The 22,026-nt window shown below is 35.1% G+C and overlaps 3 long non-coding RNA genes across 9 annotated transcripts in view; 2 read left to right on the top strand and 1 right to left on the bottom strand.

Annotated features, from left to right (window-relative positions):
• The window catches only part of LOC108190697 (uncharacterized), a 138,928-nt gene that overhangs the window by 73,921 nt on the left and 42,981 nt on the right, over positions 1 to 22,026 (top strand). For 2 of the 7 annotated variants that reach the window (XR_015496092.1, XR_015496098.1), the window contains one exon: positions 13,713 to 14,226. The exons of the other annotated variants lie outside the window; for them this stretch is intronic. This is a non-coding gene — a long non-coding RNA (uncharacterized LOC108190697). Of the gene's footprint in view, positions 1 to 13,712; positions 14,227 to 22,026 lie in introns of those variants that run through there. 7 annotated transcript variants of the gene reach the window in all.
• Positions 1,655 to 11,471, top strand: LOC147843140 (uncharacterized). The gene is made up of 4 exons (XR_015496118.1): positions 1,655 to 2,282; positions 6,330 to 8,136; positions 8,981 to 9,073; positions 9,630 to 11,471. It is a non-coding gene; the product is annotated as an uncharacterized LOC147843140 (long non-coding RNA).
• Positions 3,809 to 5,794, bottom strand: LOC147843141 (uncharacterized). Its single transcript, XR_015496099.2, has 6 exons — positions 5,587 to 5,794; positions 5,359 to 5,480; positions 4,410 to 4,493; positions 4,235 to 4,289; positions 4,060 to 4,135; positions 3,809 to 3,985 (listed from the first exon to the last, which is right to left on the bottom strand). It is a non-coding gene; the product is annotated as an uncharacterized LOC147843141 (long non-coding RNA).

Raw genomic sequence — 22,026 nt, 5'->3', positions numbered from 1 at the left:
GTTTGAACACGAAAAGAGGTATGGGGCAGTAAAAAAATAAAAGTTCCCGCCCCTAGGTACTGGACCTTGTTGAAATCCAGTCAGACAGTGTAAAACAGAGAGTGGACCAAAGCACATCAATTGGTAATTAAAAGGGAAAAAAGTTCAAATAGAATAAATATTAGACACACATCTAATGCTTGTATTTGCACCAGCTCTGAGAATTACGTCCACAACTTCATGCATTGAGTTAAATTAGGATGTCCAGTCTTCGTGTTCAGTCCATTTCTTCCACTGCATCTAAATAGGTTCAGCTGAGGAAACTGAATCAACCCTGTGACGTCAGACACAACAATATTGCATTATGGCAGCACCCTAACTATAAAACCTTTATATAGTTACATTAATTGAGTTTAATATATTTTCAATAAAGTGGAAACCTATTTAAAAAATAATAAAAAACTTGACTGACTGCTGAAAATATTTAATAGAAGGGCTAAAAATTTTCCTCTCAATTGTATATGAATCCACTTTATTTTGATGGTATACGTTTGTTGAATTTAATTTACATTGCATCCACATGCGAACTAATCCTCATTAGGTTATAAGTAGAGTGTTAGGTTGGGGTTGGGGTTAGGGTTAGTGTACGTTGACATGTACTTGCAAAGTTTCTTATAGTCAGTTATATGTCTGTTGAAGGAGCAGCATCAACAGATATTAACCAGATATTCTACTATAACTTGACCATCAATGATAACTATGAACTATGAAATAACTATGAACCATCAAAATAAAGTGAATCCTGAATATTCTTTTAGCTTTGCTAATTATAATGCTAACAACATATCTGATGTTTATTTTACTTCAACTTCCACTGAACGTGTTGTTTGCCACAGATAGGAGTGTGATTGAGTTGTTTAGGACATCTTTGTAGGGCACTACACCTTAAAGTTTCCCCAGAGTTTCCTACAGAAAACATTCCATAAGTATTAGTTATGGCCTCTCACAATCCTACTGAGACGGACCATCACGAACACCCTATTTACATCCTGACGTAGGCTATATGAAGCTTCAATTTGTGATGGCAGCAATTTCAGAAAGGAAATTACACTGTAACAAAAAAGGCCGGTGCTGTATTTCGATGATGTGAAGAAGAATGGCAGAACTTGAAAATAAATTGTGATTGACAGTTTTCAAATACATAACAATGGCAGAGAAGACACTGTATAGGATTTTGAAGATGTTATTGGTATATATTCTCGGAAAGGGTTTTTGCTTTTCAAAGGACAGATTGTTTTGAAAGAAATTTTTTTTTCTTTTTTTTCTCCTCCCACATTGGCCTTCAGTAACCTTGATTCGCCCATAGCTAAAAACTAAAAGCAGTTTGCATTATCAAGTCTCAGCAGTGCGCAAGCCAGGTTTTAGACTAGGGGTATTAAATGATTTTCTTGAATTCAAACTTTATTCATTTCTGGTTGGAGTGTGGAAAGTAATGTTTTTTGTATTATTTTGTATTTGAAGACTGGCGTAGCACTAAATTAGTTCAATGTACATTATCAAGCACTGACAGATTGAGGTCACAGAATAAAACAGGCACAGCATAGAAGGTTACAACACAGATAGAGCTGAACTATTAGTTTTGCTTGTTTTCTCAAGCAGACATGTTCAATAATGTCATCCTATTGCTTGCAAATCATCATCTTGCTGTATAATCTTTCACACACACAAACTCACACACAAACAAATTTTATTTCCTGCATTTACACATTTAGGGACAACGGTGATAAAAGAAAAATCGAGAAAATAATTAGACATTTTATTTCAAAATATCCTGAAAAATAAAATTTATTTATTATTATTATTAGTAATAATAAAAACAATAATATACTTTTTTGAATTGATGTTGTAAATTTCAGTTGCAGATTGTATGAAATATGATACAGCACAATTAATATTTAGGCTAGTTATTTGGAATTCTTGATCATTGCTTTGTCTTTAATGCATAAACACTTCTAGTTAATGAGGATTTAAAAAAAATAATAATAATAAATCCTAGTCTTTGACATATATGAGAAAATAGAGTATCTACTCTACACTCACCAGCCACTTTATTAGGTACACCTTACTATTAGTGGATTGGAACCCCTTTTGCATTAAGCACTGCCTTAGTCCTTCATGGCATACATTCAACAATGTACAGGTAATATTCCTCTAAGATTTCGGTCTATATTGACATAATAGCATCATGCATCTCCCGTTCTACCACATCCCAAAGGTTCTCTATTGGATTAAGTCCGGTGACTGTGCACTCTCAGAAAAAAAGGTACAAAATTGTACCTTTTAGGGTACAAATGGCCCGTCACTGGGGTGGTACCCTTAAGGGTACAAATTTGTACCTCTATTTAAAGGTACAAAATTGTACCTTCTACATTTGTACCCTTTAAGGGACAATTTTGTACCCCCACCGAAGGTACAAAAATGTACCTTTTTATATTATATAGCATTTTCAGGGTACTGACCCAGGCATTTTGATCCATTGGTGACTGCATGCACAAATAAATAAATAAAACATTTCGGTTCACAGATGTCCATTTTTATTTATTAATGTAGAAAATATTTCATTACAACTCACAACTGAATGTGTCAAGAAATAAAATTACACAGTAAGTAAACAGACATGTAAAGCAGACATGTAAAACAGTAAAAAGAACAATTTAGATAACAAATAAAAATTGTTCACTCACTGTACAGTATATAATCTACCCTTAATACAAAGACCACAAGAATACTGTTTAAGATTTATAAACACATTACACAGGCTACATCAAGTACTGCACTTTATAAAGTCCAAAGTATTTGTCTTTAGTCAGAATACTCAGTCATAATAAATAATTTGTCATCAAAATTTTCTCTGTATTTCAGAATGAAGGCAAACTTTCTCTATAAATTGCTTCAACAGTGCAGAAAACCAAAAACATCAGTAGCCTCTTCCTCAACATCAGTAGATTACTCCTCATCCTCAAGTGGAGTTGTAATTTGTTGTAACACAATATGTGTTTATGCTTTTGATAAACATGACATGGAAAGCACTCATAACTGGAAAATGTTCTTTGATAGTCATTAGGACCACAAGTTATTTAAAAATTTGCTTTATGCATGAATGAGAGCAGTGTGCTGGATTAACTTGATGATTGTGATTATGCCAAGAGCATGTAGAGAAACAAAAAACAAGGTTGATCACTCTGGTAACTGGAGTAGATCGAGGCTTGTCACTGTCCACCGTTCATTCAAAACATTCCACAGCAGAAACATCAATGTGATCTTCTAATAAGATGGATATGTCAAAAATGTATATTCGTCCACATCATTAGCCCGGCCAATCGCAATCCCATCAACTCTGAAGACTGCCGTGACTCGTCTTGTTAACACAGTTGTCCAGTCGGAGGCCTCCTCCTGTACTTGAACTGTTGGATGTGGTGAAGATGATTCACTGTAAATGACAAAGCAATAATTACTTTAATATCAGTCACTCTATCACTGATGAAGAGAAAATCAACATGCATAGAAAGTAAAATAATTAATATTCACTGATTTAAAAAAAAAAAAAAGTATCACAGATTAAAAGACTAATATAAATTTCATTCATTCATTCAATTTCTTTTTGGCTTAGTCCCTTTATTAATCTGGGGTCGCCACAGTGGAATGAACCACCAACTTATCCAGCATGTTTTATGCAGCAGATGCCCTTCTAGCTGCAACCCAGTATTATGAAACATCCAGACACACTTATTCACACACACATTTATAAACTACAGACAAATAAGCTTACCAAATTTAGCTATAGCGCATGTCTTTGGACTTGTGGGGAAACCGGAGCACTTGGAGGAAACCCTCACGAACACTGGAAGAATATGCAAACTCCTCACACAAACGCCAACTGACCCAGCCGAGGCTTGAACCAGCGACCTTCTTGCTGTAAGGTGACAGCACTACCCACTGCGTCATCCTAATATAAAGAATATCAAGCATTATAAAATGCATTTATAACAGCATATACTAAAAAGAAAACAACATACGCACCTGAGCACAACGAAATGTTAAAGTGTCTCGCTTAACAAGGCTGGCAACATGAGAAGTGCTGCTGTAAAATCAATTCCTGGAACATAAGATGTGGCATACAAACAAATATGAAGGAATCCATCTAAAGCTAGAATTTAATAATATTAATCAAGTGGAGAAAGTTTAGAAAGTGTACCTTAGAGTCAGGTCCATAGCATTCTTCAGTTGATCTCTCATCTTTCGATGAAAACCTAGTAAATAATTTTAAACACGTGGGTGTACATTTATTGTTGTTTGTAAGTAAAAACCTACAAATTTAAAATAGTATGAAAGCCATTAAAACCATGGTATAGATAATGAGACATACTTACATCTTGTAACTGAGCCATGCTTTCATATGACATGCCTTCATTGGTCGGATGCTGTTAGGCTGCATTCTGTTGTTCAATCTTGTCCTGAAATACAATTGGAAACTTCACAAACTTCTGGAAAGCAATAAGATAAAGCAATAACTATTTATTTATTTTGAGATATTAATAAAATAGGTAAAATAGCTCATGGTAAGTTACCAGTTTCAAAACAAATAAGACAAATTATTACATTAAAGAACAAAGTATAACTTAAAACGTCGATTTATACAACGTGGTATGTTAATAATTATTCTACATTAACATAAGTATAACTTTAAACAATAGTAAAGCACCAACAATTCTGACATGAGAGTTTGTGGACACTCCTCAACATTAATGTAACTTAGACACTTAAACGAAGATATGTACAAGCATACACACGCCACGTTTGTAACTAGCCACGTTTACATAATCAGTCGCTTTGCCGGTGACAAAATTGTGATTTTTCTTCACGAAATGGCGGTGTATATAACCGTCTAAAATTACTTTTCCTCGGTCAACCGTGGCTAGAAAATGGCCTCAAATTATAAAACATAATCGATAATTACAAATTCCAGTATTAATAACAAAAGGTTTTATATCAAGGTATATGAAGACTTTAGTCGCGCGAGCTCCGGGCCACACCGCACATTACTCACGGCCCGATTCCGGTGCACGGTTACGGCAGCGTCGGCTCGCTGCTGCCGCCGCATCTGGCCCGAGTAACGATACAGCAGACGGACTCGGGCAGGCGAGAATCTAGCCGCAACTGGCCCAAGTGTATTTTGCTATCTGGGTTGCGATTATATTCCGCCGTGGCAACACTTATTAATAAAGCAGTTAAGTAAGATATAAGTTAAGGCGCGAATACGTAACGTAGGCGATAAAGGGAGCTTTTACACCGAGAAAGCTAACAGCATATAGTACTCACCTTCTATAACGTTATGTCCCTCGGTGACTTCGATATCATATTGTATTAACTTCTTTAATAAGCTGCAGACATCTTAGCAAACTCCACCCTGCAGGCCAACGTACACCAGTCAGCCCGGAGCACTTAAAGCGGGGGAAAGCCGAGACCCGAGAGTCAGACAAAATCAACAGAACACGCGACTTCACATGTAAAATTGAGACTGAAAATATAACTTTAATACATTCTTACCTGAAAAATGTGGACTCCAAAATAGACTTTTCTTTGAAAAGCGTGCGAAGTTCTGTGTAAACAGCCAGCATACTCTACCGACCGCTGCCTCAGTAACAAACACTACTATAACGTCTCAACAAGCCAAATTCTTAAAGAGACAGCAACATCACCACCTGTATGAAGATGCTGTCACTCTGCATGGTTCTTATTCTACATCCCATATACTATAGGGTCTTAAACAGTAAGCAAAGACCAGTATTTACGTTTTTTATGATTAAAATTACATTCAATTATAAATTAAATTATTAACGATTTTGAGAATTTTTAAAATTTAAATACATGAAAAAATTTTAATTATAAAAAATATTTAATTCAATCAATTTATTTATTTATTATATTTATAAATTATGTATTTTAGTATTAATGTTTAGTATTAATGCATTTAAATTAGTGTTATATAGTGTCTTGATCTTATCATGAGCTGAGGGTGCAATTTTGTTCCTATAGGGAAACAAAATATATAATTGTACCTTTAAAGGTTCCAAATTGGTCCTTTACGGTACAATTTTGTATCCAAATGTGCTATAAAAGGTACAAAAATGTACCTTTCAAACCTAAATCTGGACATTTGTACCTTTATAGCCCATTTGAGTACAAAATTGTACCCTAAGGACCAATATGGGACCTTTAAAGGTACAATTATATATTTTGTTCCCTCTAGGAACAAAATTGTACCTTCACTGTACCTTTTTTTCTGAGAGTGTGGAGGCCATTTGAGTACAGTGAACTCATGGCACGTTATCCTGCTGGAAATAGCCATCAGTAGATGAGTGCTTTCATGTTGTTGATACCAAATTCTGACCCTACCATCCAAATGTAGCAGCAGAAATCAAGACTCATCAGACCTGACAATGATTTTCTAATCTTTTATTGTCCAATTTTGGTGAGTCTGTGCGAATTCTAGCCTCAGTTTCCTGTTCTTAGCTGACAGTGGCACCCGGTGTGGTCTTCTGCTGCTGTAGCCCATCTGACTCAAGGTTGGACGTGTTGTGTGTTCATAGATGCTCTTCTGCATACCTCGGTTGTGGTTATTTGAGTCACTGTTGCCTTTCTATCAGCTCAGCAGTCTGGCCATTCTCCTCTGACCACATCAACAAGGCATTTACACCCACAGAACTGCCGCTCACTTTTCAATTTTTCTGACCATTTTCTGTAAACCCTAGAGATGGTTGTGCATAATAATTTTTTAGTATATCAGCAGTTTCTGAACTACTCAGACCAGCTTGTCTAGCACCAATAACCATACCATGTTCAAAGTCACTTAAATCACCTTTCCTCCCCATTCTGATGCTCACTTTGAACTGCAGCAGATCGTCTTGACCATGCCTAAATGCATTGAGTTGCTGCCAAGTGATTGGCTGATTAATCATTTGCGTTAACGAGCAGTCAGACAGGTTTACCTAATAAAGTGGCCATTAAGTGTATTATGTGATGATTGTGATGTACATTTACAAAGTGGAAATACACTCTTAAAGTCGTGTCTTTTCATTTGTCCAAGGAGCTCAGCTACACAGATCAGTATTTCACTGCTTCATTTTTACATCAGCTTCACAGAAGAAGAGTTTGGTACTGTAGGACTTTTGCACTTTCCATAACTGTCTGTGATAAGCAACCAAAAGTCTTTACAAAGCTGTGTTTTCTTATATTCTCTCTCTCTCTTTCTTGCACATTTGGGAAACTTGGCTGAAAAAATGATGCAACGCCCAAAGATTTAATATTGCCTAAAAAGAGAAACAGAGTGTATTTCCATAACTTACACATTCTCCTTGGTCTTTCTGTCCAAATCATAAAGGAAAGACAAGAATCAGTATCTCCCTTCAATCCAAATACAAAATATGTTTCGCTCAAAGAGTGTTATGAAAACATTCTCTTGCAAACTCAAGAGCTCTCAAGAGATCGAAATTGTAATTATGTGCTTAGAACAGACGGGATCAATAGAAATAATGATTACTTAGAATTACTACAACTGAATAAAACCTTACAAAACTACAAAACTCTCCTGATGTAAAGAAGTTGAAGAGCAGTTTTAGAGGGCCGATTTCAATGTTGGGAGTCAGTGGGAAACCCTTGTTGAAGGAGCTCACAGCAGGTTTTATCAAAGCGCCGGTGTCTGCAGTGCAGTAGCTGTTCTCAGCATGTACATCATGCCTCCTCTTTCTGACAGCACCATTACTGCCTCACCCATTTCAGGATAATCACTTTCTAAACGCTCGGATCTTTATCCCTTTATCACACGCCTTGCTAAATATGAAGTTTCTCCTTGTTCTTTCTAGTCCTACTTTTGTATATGTTTACTGTCACGAAGAGATTTTAGCTGCATTTGTATTCCATGCTACATTACACAGATAACATGAGACAAATAAAATGCCATTCACTGATTCTTAAGACATGGAACAAAACCTGTTCACAATTATAACCGCTATTAGATTTAAAAATGAAATTATTTTCAATTTTAAATGTTATGGATTAATAGGGATTAATAATTTGGATTAATGATAGAATCCATTAGTGCCACAGCCGTATCATCCTGCAATGCAAGACCAGTTACTCACTGAAGCTAGGCAGGGCTGAGGCTAGTCAGTAAATGGATGGGAGACCACATGGGAAAACTAGGTTGCTGTTGGAAGTGATGTTAGGAGTCCTAATGCCCCAGTAAAGTAAAAGGGGCACCGTCTTTTAGATGAGACGTTAAACACTGTGGTCATTAAAAATCCCATGACTCTTCTCGTACAGAGTAGAGTTGTAATTCTCTCCATTGGCCCTTACCTATTATGACCTCCTAATCATCGTCATCCACCGTATTGACTCTGTCAGACTCTGTCTGTATTGACACCGTATCACTGTCTCTCCACTCCATCTATAGCTGGTGTGTGGTGAGAGCACTGGCGCCATTTTCCTGTTGCTGCCCTCACATCATCCAAGTGGATGCTGCACACTAGTGGTGGTGTGGAGAGACCCCCTTATGATTGTGAAGTGCTTTGGGTGTATGGCTATACACGGTAAATGCGCTATATAAATATTTATTAAAATAAATTTATTAAAATAAAAAAGGTTGACACAAAGCGTGTAAAGTTTCGAGCCACACGGCTCTTCAACAGTGTTCATCACAATCAGGTGTTCCTATTTGTACACTTCCGAATCACATGATATTCTATCCCGTAACAGGAAAAAGGAAAAAGGAAAAAAAAAAAAAATGTATGTATGTATGTATGTATGTATATATGTATGTATGTATGTATTGTATGTATATGTAACCTGAAGCTGGTTGTATAAACATCTAGCGTTAACCGAATAACATGGCGACTAAATAAACTCCACATGTTTTGTGAAAGAAATGCAGGTTTTTTGGCAGATGTGTCAACTCACCACTGACATTTGAATATTTTAAAATAATTAATTTGGCTATTTTATTTTTAGATTTTTTTTTTAAAATTGGTGATCAAATGTGAAACTACGGAAGCCCGTATGAAACTGCAGTCTGTCTGCTAACATTAAAAAAAAAAAATGTTTTTTTTTCGTTAAACATCTTTAATAGCACAAAAAAACAAGGTCAAGAATCCTGGTTTGATTCTGGAGTCAGATCTAAGTTTTAGTAGTCATGTCAATGCGGTAAGTAAATCAGCATACTATCATCTCAAAAACATTGCACGAATTAGATGCTTTTGTCCAGTGAGGACTTAGAGAAACTCATGCTTTTATCACCAGCAGGTTGTAACCAAACAGACTGTCAGACAGTTGCAGATCATCCAGAACACTACTGCCAGGATTCTTACCAGAACCAGAAATCAGAGCACATCGAACCTGTCCTCAGTTCTTTACATTGGCTCGTAGTTACAGAATAGATTTAAAAGTAGGATCACTTCTCTATAAGTCACTAAATGGCCTAGGACCTCAATACATTACAGACATGCTCACTGAATACAAACCTAAATTAGAAAATTTTAGAAAATTAGAAATTCCAAGAGTTCAGTCCAAGCAGGGGAAATTGGCCTTCAGCCAAGCACTTTGAATTACTACTGTGTATGGAATGTGCTATATAACAAGCTTGCCTTGCCATATTTAGTGCCTGTTCATATTGACAATAAACGATGGCAAGGAAAAAGCATGACAATTTTTATTAAATGTCAGGAGGTTGTAACAAAGCATGACTTACTGTACCTTAGTACATGTAAGATACAAAAAAAAATTGTTTAATTTATCAGTACACATGTTATTATTATTATTATTTTCTAATTTTACACCCATTACACAATTTTACAATTCTTTGTACCACTTCTCAAAAAGCAGTACTAGATTAACATTGTTTTAGCTTTGCAAACAGATCACACACAGAATTGTCTGCTCCTCAGCCATGGTTCAAATCTCCCATTTCACCACATCCCTAAGGTGCTCTATTGAATTGAGATCTAGTGACTGTGGATGCCATTTGGGGTTAGTGAACTCACTGTCCTATTCAAGAAACCAGTTTGATATTATTTGAATTTTGTCACATCCTCTTATCTCTGTGATCATAAAGAGGTGAATATGGTCTGCTGGAATACTCAGGTAGCATTACAGTTAGTAATACGAGCTTAAAGTCTGCCAAGAAAATGTCTACTACACCATTGGGGTTCATTCACACAGAAATGTGAGACATAGCTCAGGAATAATTGTTTATTTAAGCACCTCTATGATGTTGCAGTTAAATAAAATAGTCGTGCCAACTTGCTGCTGTAAACTAAAGCTCACTGTCCCACATCCAAGTTATTAGTGACTCTGTGTGTAAAAAAAAAAAAAAAAAAAAGAATATCTTTAAAATTATAGTGCTCATGTGAGGCACGTGCTGTAAAAGACACAAGACGTGAGCATGACGGTTATGCAGGTCCATCAAATGTGTTTACATAGAAAAACAATAGAAAAGTAGCTCATCAGAATGGAAAAAAAAATGTTCTTACAACACCAAAAGCAGACTTCAACAATGATAGAAGTCTGCATCAATGTGTGCTTTCCATGAGGGATCTTGTTTCTGTATCGTGTATACTTAGTATGGTTTTAAATAGAGTTAAAGTCAAAAGTGTACCCTTCTGTGAAATTTGTATTATTTTTCACATTTTTTCAAGGGGAAGTTGATTAGAGATTTTTTATTTTTAAATTTTTTTTTACAGTATTTCCTTCAATGTTTTTTTTTTTTTTTTTTAAAGTAGAAAGTCTTATTTCTCTTAGTTTCGTTGGAATAAATGCATTTTTTTTTTTTTAATTTTAGAGTTAATATTATTATATTATAGAACAAGCCACTGTTGTATAATGACTTATTTATACCAACTATTATACCCAATTATACCAACTTGCCTGGTTAACCTTGTTAAGTCTTTAAATGGCACATTAAGCTGAATACAAACTTCTTGCCAAGTAACTTACTAGTGTATTTGGCATGCTTTCAGTTATGAAAACGTGATGTAAAGCACACTGTAGTGTCAAATTAACTGTCAAATGATGAGGGGCAACCGGCGAGATGCACACATGGCACATGAACACGGCACAAAACACTTGATGGCAATAGAAAACCATTTAAAAATGGCATGGTGTGATCAGGGCCTGAACAGCCATTCATCACTCTCAGGAAACATCTGTATGCTCTCTAAAGATGCAGTCACAGTTGCCATGCCTCCAAACACAAGGTGAGATACAATAATCATCCTTTATATAAGGATAGAGCAGGTGGTATACATTCAGCGGGGAAAATAATTGTTGAACACGTCATGTTTTTTTCTGGGAATAATATTTCTAAAGGAGCTGTTGGCATGGAATTGAGCCATATTTTGTTTAAAAAAATAGAAATTGTGTATTTATGTTTAACTATGTGTAAAAAAAAAAAAAAAAAGGAAATTGTGTATTTATGTTTAACTATGTGTAATAACAATGAAATGATACAAGAAGAAAGTACTAAACTACTGAAACATATTTAATACTTTATATAAAAGCTTAAAGACACCTCTCGTGTGGAGAATAAAGACTTGCTCAAGTGTGAGTTTTTCACTGACTTCAACAGAATGTAAAAATATTGATGGTTCCGTGGGCCTTGTGTATCAAATCTGAGCTTTATTTTGTATTTTCTATGGGGTTCAAGTCAGGTGACTGGCTGGGCCATTTTACAGCTTGATTTTATTTCTCCAAAAGGATTTGTGCTTCCTTGCTGTGTTTTCGGGTCATTGTCTTGTTGAAATGTCCATCCTGGTTTTATCTTTATCACTCTGATAAGATGTTGGACTGAAGCAGCTAATATTAGTTTACATAACTAAGATGTACTGAGGTTTGCTGAATAACTTCTGAGAGATTTCAGCTGCTGTCTGCCCTTCTGCACTTCCATATGTGTTTGTTCAATAATTTGTCCCTGTGTTGTTTTATTTTATTACACATAACTTCATGTATAAACTAAATAGATTTGTTTTCTTTGCATACTGTATATAGAATTTATTTATTTATTTTTTTTTTGTCTTGAATGTTGTCACCAACATTCAGGGAAAATTTCAAGTCAACAGCAACTTTAGAAATATGTTTTCTGAGAAATATGGTGACGTGTTCAATTCTCAATACTCATTTCCCTGCTGTAATTGTTGGGGTGTTAAAATATGTGCATACGCATGGTTAGTGTATAAGACCCAATGTCTTCATTTAAGGTTTGGGAAAATTATTGTATTAATACTTATTTGTAAATAGCGTAAAACTGTTCATATATTACCATATTGTGCCTTTTATTTTAAACCAGCCACATGTATATGTACAGGGCTCGAAATTAACCTTTTTGCTTGGTAGCACCGGTGCTCCTAACTTAAAAAATGTAGGCGCATCAGCCAAAATTTAGTGGCACCCACCAATTATGAGCACCGTTACTACAAGTTTTATACAAGCAGATTTATTGTATTTGAAACCAACACTAATCAAACTAACAAGCAAAAAAAATGAATACATATATGCAAGCGTGAGGAAAATATGTCTCAACGAAATCCCGTTATCACAAGAATATACATTTTATAACAGAACTGAGTGACTAAAGCATACACGGAGCGCTCACCGGCCCTGCATGCACTGCTTGAATGAATCTGTTAACCTTATAACTGTGCTGTTCTCACAAGTGCTGTCTGATAATGCAATGATGCTTTTGACATATACTGTTCCTTATTATATGCATACATGTTAATAGCCATACCGGTCTTTTCATGAGAAGCGATATTAGTTTACTCAGTGCAAGCCCGCTTGCGATGGTGTACGTGGTGTTCGATTTGACATATAGCTGCCCCTTACACGGCGGATAGCATCTGGCGATTATATGAAGGATTAAACAGAAGCTCTCGTGCTAGATGTGGCAAAGTTAACGTTACCTGAAAACTCCATTCCACAGACTTTTCATAGCGGACTTGAAGCCAATGGAAGTCTTCTACTCTTGGAAAAGTGTAGATGGTGGATTAACATTCAGCACATGATCACTATAAGATGTGTCATTATTTGTAACTATGGTTTCTAAAACTAAATCTGTCAGTGTAATCTTAATTTTCATCAATCTTTCGCGGTAGTAGCTCTCTGTCATCCAAAGCCAGAAGGCACTGAGTGATTGACAGCTGATATTAACCAATCATTCGCGTTCAGTGCTTGAGCAGGTTTGGGCCATTAAGAGGAGCGCGAAGGCGGGGCAAAGCAATACTGACTTGGCTTGTTTACTGCAGCAAGTTGACATGACAACAGTTTTCAACCATTCCTGAGCGCTGCGTTTCACGTTTCAAGTGCTGACAAAGAGCTTTGAGATGCATTCTGCGTGAATGTCTCCCGAATCCGCGCATGTGGTGAACATTTTGCAGTAAAAACTGGTCGCACACAACAATTTTAAGCACTCGCAGAAATGCTCCCAAATATATTTTAAGGTCGCATAGATAAAATTTCGGGTGCATAAAATGTGTCAAAATGGTCGCAATTTCGAGCCCTGATATATATATATATATATATATATATATATATATATATATATATATATATATATATTAGTAAAAAAAATAACAAAAAAATAAATATTTTTAAATGTTGTGGTTATGTCTTTTTGTTGTCACATACAGACTATTACTGGACTCCTACTGGACATCCTGGGATTCCCATGGAGCAGTGACTGGCTGTTGCGGTGTTGAAATATTTATCAATTTAATGCAGTTTCATTCCTTTTGTCACTGTGGTTGATTTGTAATATGAATCTTTCTAGGAAATGCCTCGAGTCTGCCCCAAGCAGACTGCTGTTTGCTGTAGATTTGTTTTCCCCCATTTGCTGCCGTTTGCACCTGATTATTGATTCATTAATATTGCAGTGTGGCAAATTTGGAAATGTGACATTTTTGGGACATATTCTTGAATGGTTAGCATCTTTTGTAATCATCCCCAACCCTTCATTTCAAATGCATTAACACTATTTATTTATCTATTTTCACTTATTTGGATCAAGTTTGTTCAAATTACTGCTAAGGTAGTTGATATTTGTATAGTAGCTTGTTTGATTTCTGTACATGGTCCATTAGATCAACACTGTCAACAATTTGTTTAATGGATCAACAAAGTTTTTAATAAATGTTTCACATTACAGTTTTAATGTAATTATGTAAATTCTTTGTAGGGATAGTTTAGAGACTGACCCAAAGATTGACCAGTCTGGTAGATAAAGAAGAGCCAGAGTCAGAGATTTAAATAAATAAATAAATCAGGTTTACTGAAGATAGTTTGCAGTTACATCAGCAGAAGCCAGCTTCAACACTCACAATGAGTTCCTAGGCCACTCTGCTTACAATCACCAATCAATAACAATTATACTCTCACATAACATCATTAACTGCGTCATACATATAGGTGTTCTAACCTGATTGGTTAAAACACAGATAGACTAGGAACATTTCCACGTGGGGTTCGTGCGTACAATTCTGAACAATATCTCAACATAAACGTCAGACATCCTTTAGACTGATTAGAGCTGACTACAGACCTGTAAAATGGATCAACAATCAAACAAAACACACACACACACACACAAAGTATAATCTGTTTCTTATCCAAGGCTGAGTGTACTCTCAGCCGTCTTTATCAAAACTGGTTAAAAACCGGTATAATCTACATTCAGGCAGTTATAATTCCTTACTACACAAAGTCTATCTTGAATAAAAAGTAGAATCACTTTAAAGGAATTAACCGTAAAAAATAGCAAAATCCCTTTAGACATTTTAGACAGTATTAACTTGTCGAAATAACAATAGAAACAGTTGCTTCCAGTCTTCAGCCCTCAGTTCGACTCAAGGTCTTCGTGACCTCTGACCTAGATTGGTGGCTTCTGAAAATAGTTATAAAGAGACAGGCAAATGCACTGAACATTCTTATATTAAGCAATGTGTTAACTTATTCATTAATTAAAATCAATTCACAGTTAAATACTGAGAAACAGGATGATGAAAAGGATAAACGTTGGTCCATGATGAGACGGATTGGAAAGCAGAAATCCGAATCCTTCAACTTCATTCTTGACTTCTCACTTATTATTACTTTTGTGTAAAATATTATCCAAATATCATATAGTAAAAATGTAGAGGGCATCACTTGATGCTCATAATTTTTTTCTTTCTTTTCTTATTAAATTAAATAGGTGTTTATCATGTTTAATATTTTTCATTTTTGTAAATGTACATAAATTGTGTTTTATTTAACTGTTTAAACCTTCTTCCATGGCAGCAACAATCTGTAAAGTATATTCTTTCCAACCCATCTTTCTGATTATGCACCCCTACTAAATGCACCAAATTTTTTTATTATTATTTTTTTTTCACAAATCTACCATAGGCTGCTGTGTACACTTTTTGAGATCTCAAATTTCTCTTGCAAGTTCCATTCATGCATGCCCTTCTTGTGTAAATCCACCAGGCTGCTGTCGACTGACTGACTGACTGACTGACTGACAGACCGACCGACCGACCTCTTCCCAAAATCTAACTGACAGTGTTTTGAAAAGCAATCCATAAAAAAAGCCCTCATGGCAGCCTGATTTTTACAACATTTTCAGATTTTATAGCTTTTGTTTTTGTCTTACCTGCTTTCTGGAACTGTTCTTCCACGACAAGCTACTGGTCAAACTGGTAAAACAGTGGAAAAGCCATCCACATGGAGATAAGAGGTCAGCTGGTAAGCGCGAAAAGGAAGAGAACCATACCGCCCCGTATAGTTAGTTTTAAAGACAAAATGCAGTCATACTGTATGTTCCTCCAGTTACATCATTTGCAATCTCCAGAAATGTATTTAGGGCTACATTTTCAGAATGAGTTTTTGATTCTTTTAAATGAGACTGAGCTAAGATCTACAGGTAATCACAAGATTTACAATGATCTGAATTGAACATACATTTGATTTTCTTATCTGTAGCCCCACCACCAACAAAAAATATAAATAAATAAAATGTGGGGCTGAAGGTAAAGGGGTTAAAATGCTCAAGAGATGCTCTTGTGCCAGAATTTAAATGGATAGCTCTCAAAAGTACCAACCATACATATTTTACATGCATAAAATGGACACATTTGCCTGTGCACAGACACAGACAGAAAGTAGGACATGCACATAATGAAGCATTGAATGTAAATGCTGCCATTTCATAAAGAGTTCTCAAAGTGCTTACACAAATCTTCTTTTTTCTATTGTTAAATTGCTAAAAGAGTTTGCTTTATAAAAGGGTGTCATTTGCTGCCAACAGTGCTTATCCAAGTTTCCTAAAATTGTTCCAAATTCAAGTTCTTTCTCTCAGAATCTTTTGGTTCACACAGAGTTCGAGTGCTTTCCTCTGCTCAAGCATTGAGATGCAATCAACTTCAAGTGGGCTCAGATGAACCCAGAAGACCCAGAACAGACATGTGATGATAACCTGCTATGAGTGGGAAGCTGTCGTTTGCTTAAACCCAAGAATTAAGTAGTTTGGGTTATTTCATTATTATATATTTTTTTCACCCTGACAACATAACTTCATTATAAACATAATAAATTCTATTAGTTTATTTGTGTGGTTGGGATTTGATGTTCGTGGTCTGATATACCAGTCATAAAACATGAAGACAGGAAAACGTACATGTCAGAGAAATCTTAATTTGCTTTCGACTCTGAGAAATCTTGCTCGATGTGGTGCTCAACTTGTTAAGTTTCTTAAAAAAAGAAGAAAAAGAAGGCTGAATACTGTCAAAAAATGCCAGTGTACTCTCCAAGAGATGTAACCATTATTTTACGGAAAGGAGTCTTCTGCTATAACAAAACCCTTTAATCAAGTGACAGACAACAGAGCACATGTCAATGAATGAGTCCACAGCCGATTTAATTGGTTTCTCTAACTGTAAGAAGGTGTGCTCAATACATGCTGTTCCCTTTTTTATTCTGCTGCCACTTGTCAAGAGCTAAATTCTAATCCTATGGTTTCCAAATGGCAGCTTAATAAAACAAATAAGCTGCATTGTTGTAGTCTTGAAGATAACAATAGCAAATCTTAGTATATAATGCCATACACATACAGTTGAAGTCACACTTACTCACCCTCATGTGAATTTTTTTTTTTTAAATATTTACTAAACAGTGATTAGCAGAGCATATAAATATTCACAGTATTTCCTATAATATTTCTTTTCTTCAGATGAGTGTTTTATTTGTTTTATTTTGGCTACAATAAAATCAGTTTTAATTAAAAAAAATAATAATTAAAATGTCAATATAATTAGCCTTTATATTCAATATATATTTTTGATTGTCTACTGCATCACTGTTATACAATGACTTGCCTACTTTGCAGAATTAAGCCTTCACATTTTACTTTAAGCTGAATACTAGTATCATGAAAAATATCTATTAAAATATGATGTACACTGTAAAATATTGGACCTTAAGTTTTCAGTATATAACTGGCTAATAATTGAATTACTTTCACTGTAAGGTACTATGTAAATTCACAGTAAATTACTGTGAGGTAGTTCATAATAACAACAATACTGAAAAAAATATTTTTAAATATAAAAAAAATGTCTGTACTAGCATAAAAGTTTGTGTATTAATTTCTATGCAGATTAAAACAGAGTGTTGGAATTCCTATAACTAACGTGCAAAAAAAAAAAAAAAAAAAGCTTTTTACAGTAATTTGCTGTAATTCTGTTGCCTGCCTTAATTTCACAATAAAATTCTGAAAATGTATGTAATTTACTGTGAAAAATTACAGTAACCGCTTAGCATTTTTTAGAATGTAGGATTAGAGTTTGTTGTAAGGTTATAGGATGTGCAAAATTTACCATTATTATTATGTGATGTGCAACAAGAGTGCTGTAAATAAATCAAAAAGCTACAATGTTTTGCAGCCCAACATAAACACAATAATTACATTCTAACTAATAACTAATTTGCTATTTACATAAATATCTAATAGTAATATACATCTAGTATTAAGTGGGATTAATGGTGATGCTTTAATTTTCAGTGGACTGGGGAATTCATTTTGATTGTCAGGCAACAGGTTGGCTGGACAGAAGAGAAAGACACAGAAAAGATTTTCCCTCAGTGTTCATTAGAGTGTTATAGCAAGAAGAGGAAGAGGTTGCCTCGGCCCTTTCATTTGGGCCTTTCGTCTGATTGCCAGCCCTTGCTTTCCATCTGGGTGCAGAACCTTTCCACTCTGATTAATGAAGCAGCAACACAAGCTGTTTTTTTCCCAACTATTTTGATACCTTGTCTGCTATTTCCTTATCAAAAGTTCAATTATATACATACAAAGCAATCCATCATTTAAATGAAGCTGACTGGAGAGGCAAATTAAAAATGTCCATTTAAATTAGGAAAGTTCACACTCTATTTAAAGAAAAAAAGGTCCCTGGCAACAACAAGTTTACTTAAAACAAGCTAGTTTTGTGCACAATCGACTGTGAAAACTAAAATTACCAGCTACTTGAAATGTAAGCTTGGTTATTAATGGCAGATGAATGTTTTTGCACTTAGATTGCTGTAATATTTCAATCAATAAACCTTGCTGTTTTCATCAGAAATTCTGTATCCCGTTGGAAAAACTTTCACACTTTTTCATATGTAGTTTTGGATTTTATTTCCCTTTAATAATAAAAATCTTCATTTCAAGGGGCAATTTCACACCACTGTGTGTGTGTGTGTGTGTGTGTGTGTGTGTGTGTGTGTGTGTGTGTGTGTGTGTGTGTGTGTGTGTAGTGTGTGTGTGTGTGTAGTGTGTGTAGTGTGTAGTGTGTAGTGTGTAGTGTGTGTGTGTAGTGTGTAGTGTGTAGTGTTTATATACAGTGGAGGAAATAAGTATTGAACATGTCACCATTTTTCCCAGAAAACATATTCTAAAGGTGCCCTTGACTTAAGATTTTTACCAGATGTTGGTAACAAATAAAAAAAATCCATATATGCAAGGTAAACAAATTAGATTACAAGTTAAGTTATGGCAAAAGTATTGAACGCATGAAAAAAGGGAGGTGTAAAAAGACAGTGACAGCCCAGACAGCAGCTGAAATTTCTCAGAAATTATTCATCAACCCTTGCTCTTTGTCATTGTAAATTTATAGGAGAAGCTTCAGTCCAACATCTGCATTACCCGGATGATGAAGATGAAATCAGGGTGGACATTTCAGCAGGACAATGATATAAAACAGCCAAGGAATCTCTTAAATGCTTTCAGAGAAAGAAACTCAAGCTGTAGAATGGCCCAACCAATCACCTGAATTGAATCCAATAGAAAACACAAAATAAAGATCAATCAGATATTTGATAGAAAGAAAGAAAGAAAGAAAGAAAGAAAGAAAGAAAGAATGTCCAAAGACTTGTGGTATAGGTGAATTGAAAAAAACTAAATTGGCCATAGTGTATGTCTGTGCATGCAAGAGTGTATGGGTGTTTTCAAAGGCATCCGCTGCATAAAACACCCAGGATAAGTATATGTTACTATGCATATGTAACACTTTTTTTCTGTCTCCAAGACCCCTTTAATCTTCACCTGGTCATCACATTTCAGATTCAGAGCCCATATCTGAGTAATGAGCTTTCATTGCTTTATAGAGGAGAGGGGGACAGTGCTCACAGGCAGGTAACACTCTCGTCTCATCTTCTGTCTACAACCTGTAATAATTATCTTAGAATCACAGGGGAAATAACCCAGACTAAAGACAGAATATTTCCTCAGCAGGGCTTAATATAAATATAATATAATTATAAGATTAATATAAGGGGCTTGGAGGGGCTGAAGCCCCGGGGTCCAAACATTGCAGGGCTGCCCACTGTTGGCTGTAATGTCTGGAGCTGAATTCATTTAACACATTCAGTGACAAATGACAAGTTGATTAGTTTATACATTGTCCATTGATCTACTGTCTATCTATAGCATATAAAAATAGATGCTTGGGGAGGAAAGTAAGAACTTCTTCATTGAAGTTCAAAGAAATAGCAACATAATACCTGACATTGCTGACAATCCTGATCGAAGATGTTTCAGCGATTATTGATAATCAGAAAAAAAAAAAAAAAACGTCACACACAATTTAAGCCCTGGGAATGGATCCTGTCTCTCATCAGTGCCCCAGTTGCAATGTCCGTCTTTGATTAAAGATCAATAATTGTCTTCTATAGCATGAGTGATTGAGCTACCTGACACAAAAATCATGGCTAAATCTAAAAATTTCATGACGCCAAGAAGAAGCCAAGGCAGCACTTCATTTGAACATGATATTTGACCTAGTAAACTGCATGTCTCTGCCCTTTATTCAAACATCATATTATATTAACAGGTATTTAAAAGCATTGTGCAAACTGGATACAGTCTTTGTGTGGTTTCTGCTTAGTAGTCATTTAATTTGTGATCATTTAAGAAACAAAATGCTTATTATGTAATGCAGAGATGAATGACTGCTTATCATATACAAGGGTGAAATAGTAAAATAATAAATAATTACAAATTTTATATAGTAAATGTGAATGGGAGTTCCTCAAATACAAAGGAAACACAACTGTTACCAAAAGAAAATGAGGCAGAGAAAAAGTAAACACCTCTACTCAACAAAGCAACTATAGTTTTTGCTTCCGTTTTTAACTCAAGATCTAAAATGCTTTCTATGTACACAAAGTACCTGTTTCACTCAAATAGTGTTTGAACGTTTGTCTAATTATGTGTTAATAAACACCTCGTTTCTGAGATAATACCACCTCACAGATGTGGCAGATAGGTGTACCTTAGGGCCTCTTTACACCTAAGCCCTGTTTCAGAAAGGAGATAAAGTGAAAACTCAGAGTTTGTTAACCCTGAAATAAGAAAAACTCTGGATTTTCCATTTCAAAATGGCAGGTTTGTCAAACTTGAGAATGCAGAGTAGTCAAGCCTGTTTCTGAAAGAGAGGTAACTTTTACTCAGAGTCATTTAATGTAGTAACTTACTCCGTGAACCTAACCTGGTCAGGAGCAGGTTTTATTCGCTAAACTCTGTCGTTTATCTGAAACTCATCTGAGTTTCTGTCAGTCTCCTCCCCTTTTTTAAAGACGAAGCGGAATTTCTTGCCTTAGCCTTAGTCATTAATTTCCTACATTTCAGTCACGAAAAAACTGTACAAAAGCAGGCACATCTCTCTTAATTATTTTTAATTTAATAAATTTTGTATTTTTTGAGCCTAGGTGTTGCCGCCTTTGATTTACACTACATTTCAGTCACACAAAGAACAAACTTACGAAAATGGCTTGTCCTTTTTTGGGAAAATTATGATTAGATTAAATACCATAGTTTTAAGTTTTACCTTTGATAATCCTGCAAATAAATTAATAATTAGCTTAAATTCACTGTCCTTCGACAGGGACATGTACTGTAACTAGATTAATAGGATTATTACTCGCTCTAAAAACTATTTTTAGTACTGCTCACATTCTAAATTTTATATCAACCTTTACTTCTTGATCAATAAAAAAGACAGACACACAAATGCACTCTAAAAACTATTGAAAACTCAATTTAGAAATGTTGTCTTAAACTGATTAATGTGTAAAAGTTTGAATCTTAAACATTTCCACAGAACATTAAGGTTATATGCATCCTTGTTTTGTCAAATTTGTTGTAGAAACTATGCAGTAGCCTTTTTTAATTACATCTGAAATAACTTCAAAATTACAGCCAATCCCCCACTTTTCAAGTAAAAAGTCAATAAACATCACACATTACATTACTTATTTAATTACCATACTTAAAAATTTAAAAATTTAAAATGTAATATAACACATTAACTTGAACTGTCTCTGTTTCGCTGATGCAATGGTGTTTCTTTTTTTTTTAATATATGGTTTGATTTGCTATAACTTTGCATGAGCACGTAAAGTTCAGCTGGAGACAAAAATGCGATGCAT

This window comes from Danio rerio, chromosome 7 (genome assembly GCF_052040795.2).
Source record: "Danio rerio strain M-AB ecotype USA chromosome 7, GRCz13ab, whole genome shotgun sequence".
Classification (NCBI taxonomy): domain Eukaryota; kingdom Metazoa; phylum Chordata; class Actinopteri; order Cypriniformes; family Danionidae; genus Danio; species Danio rerio.
The sequence above is the reverse complement of the archived record's forward strand: the minus strand, read 5'-3'. Positions and strand labels throughout refer to the sequence as shown.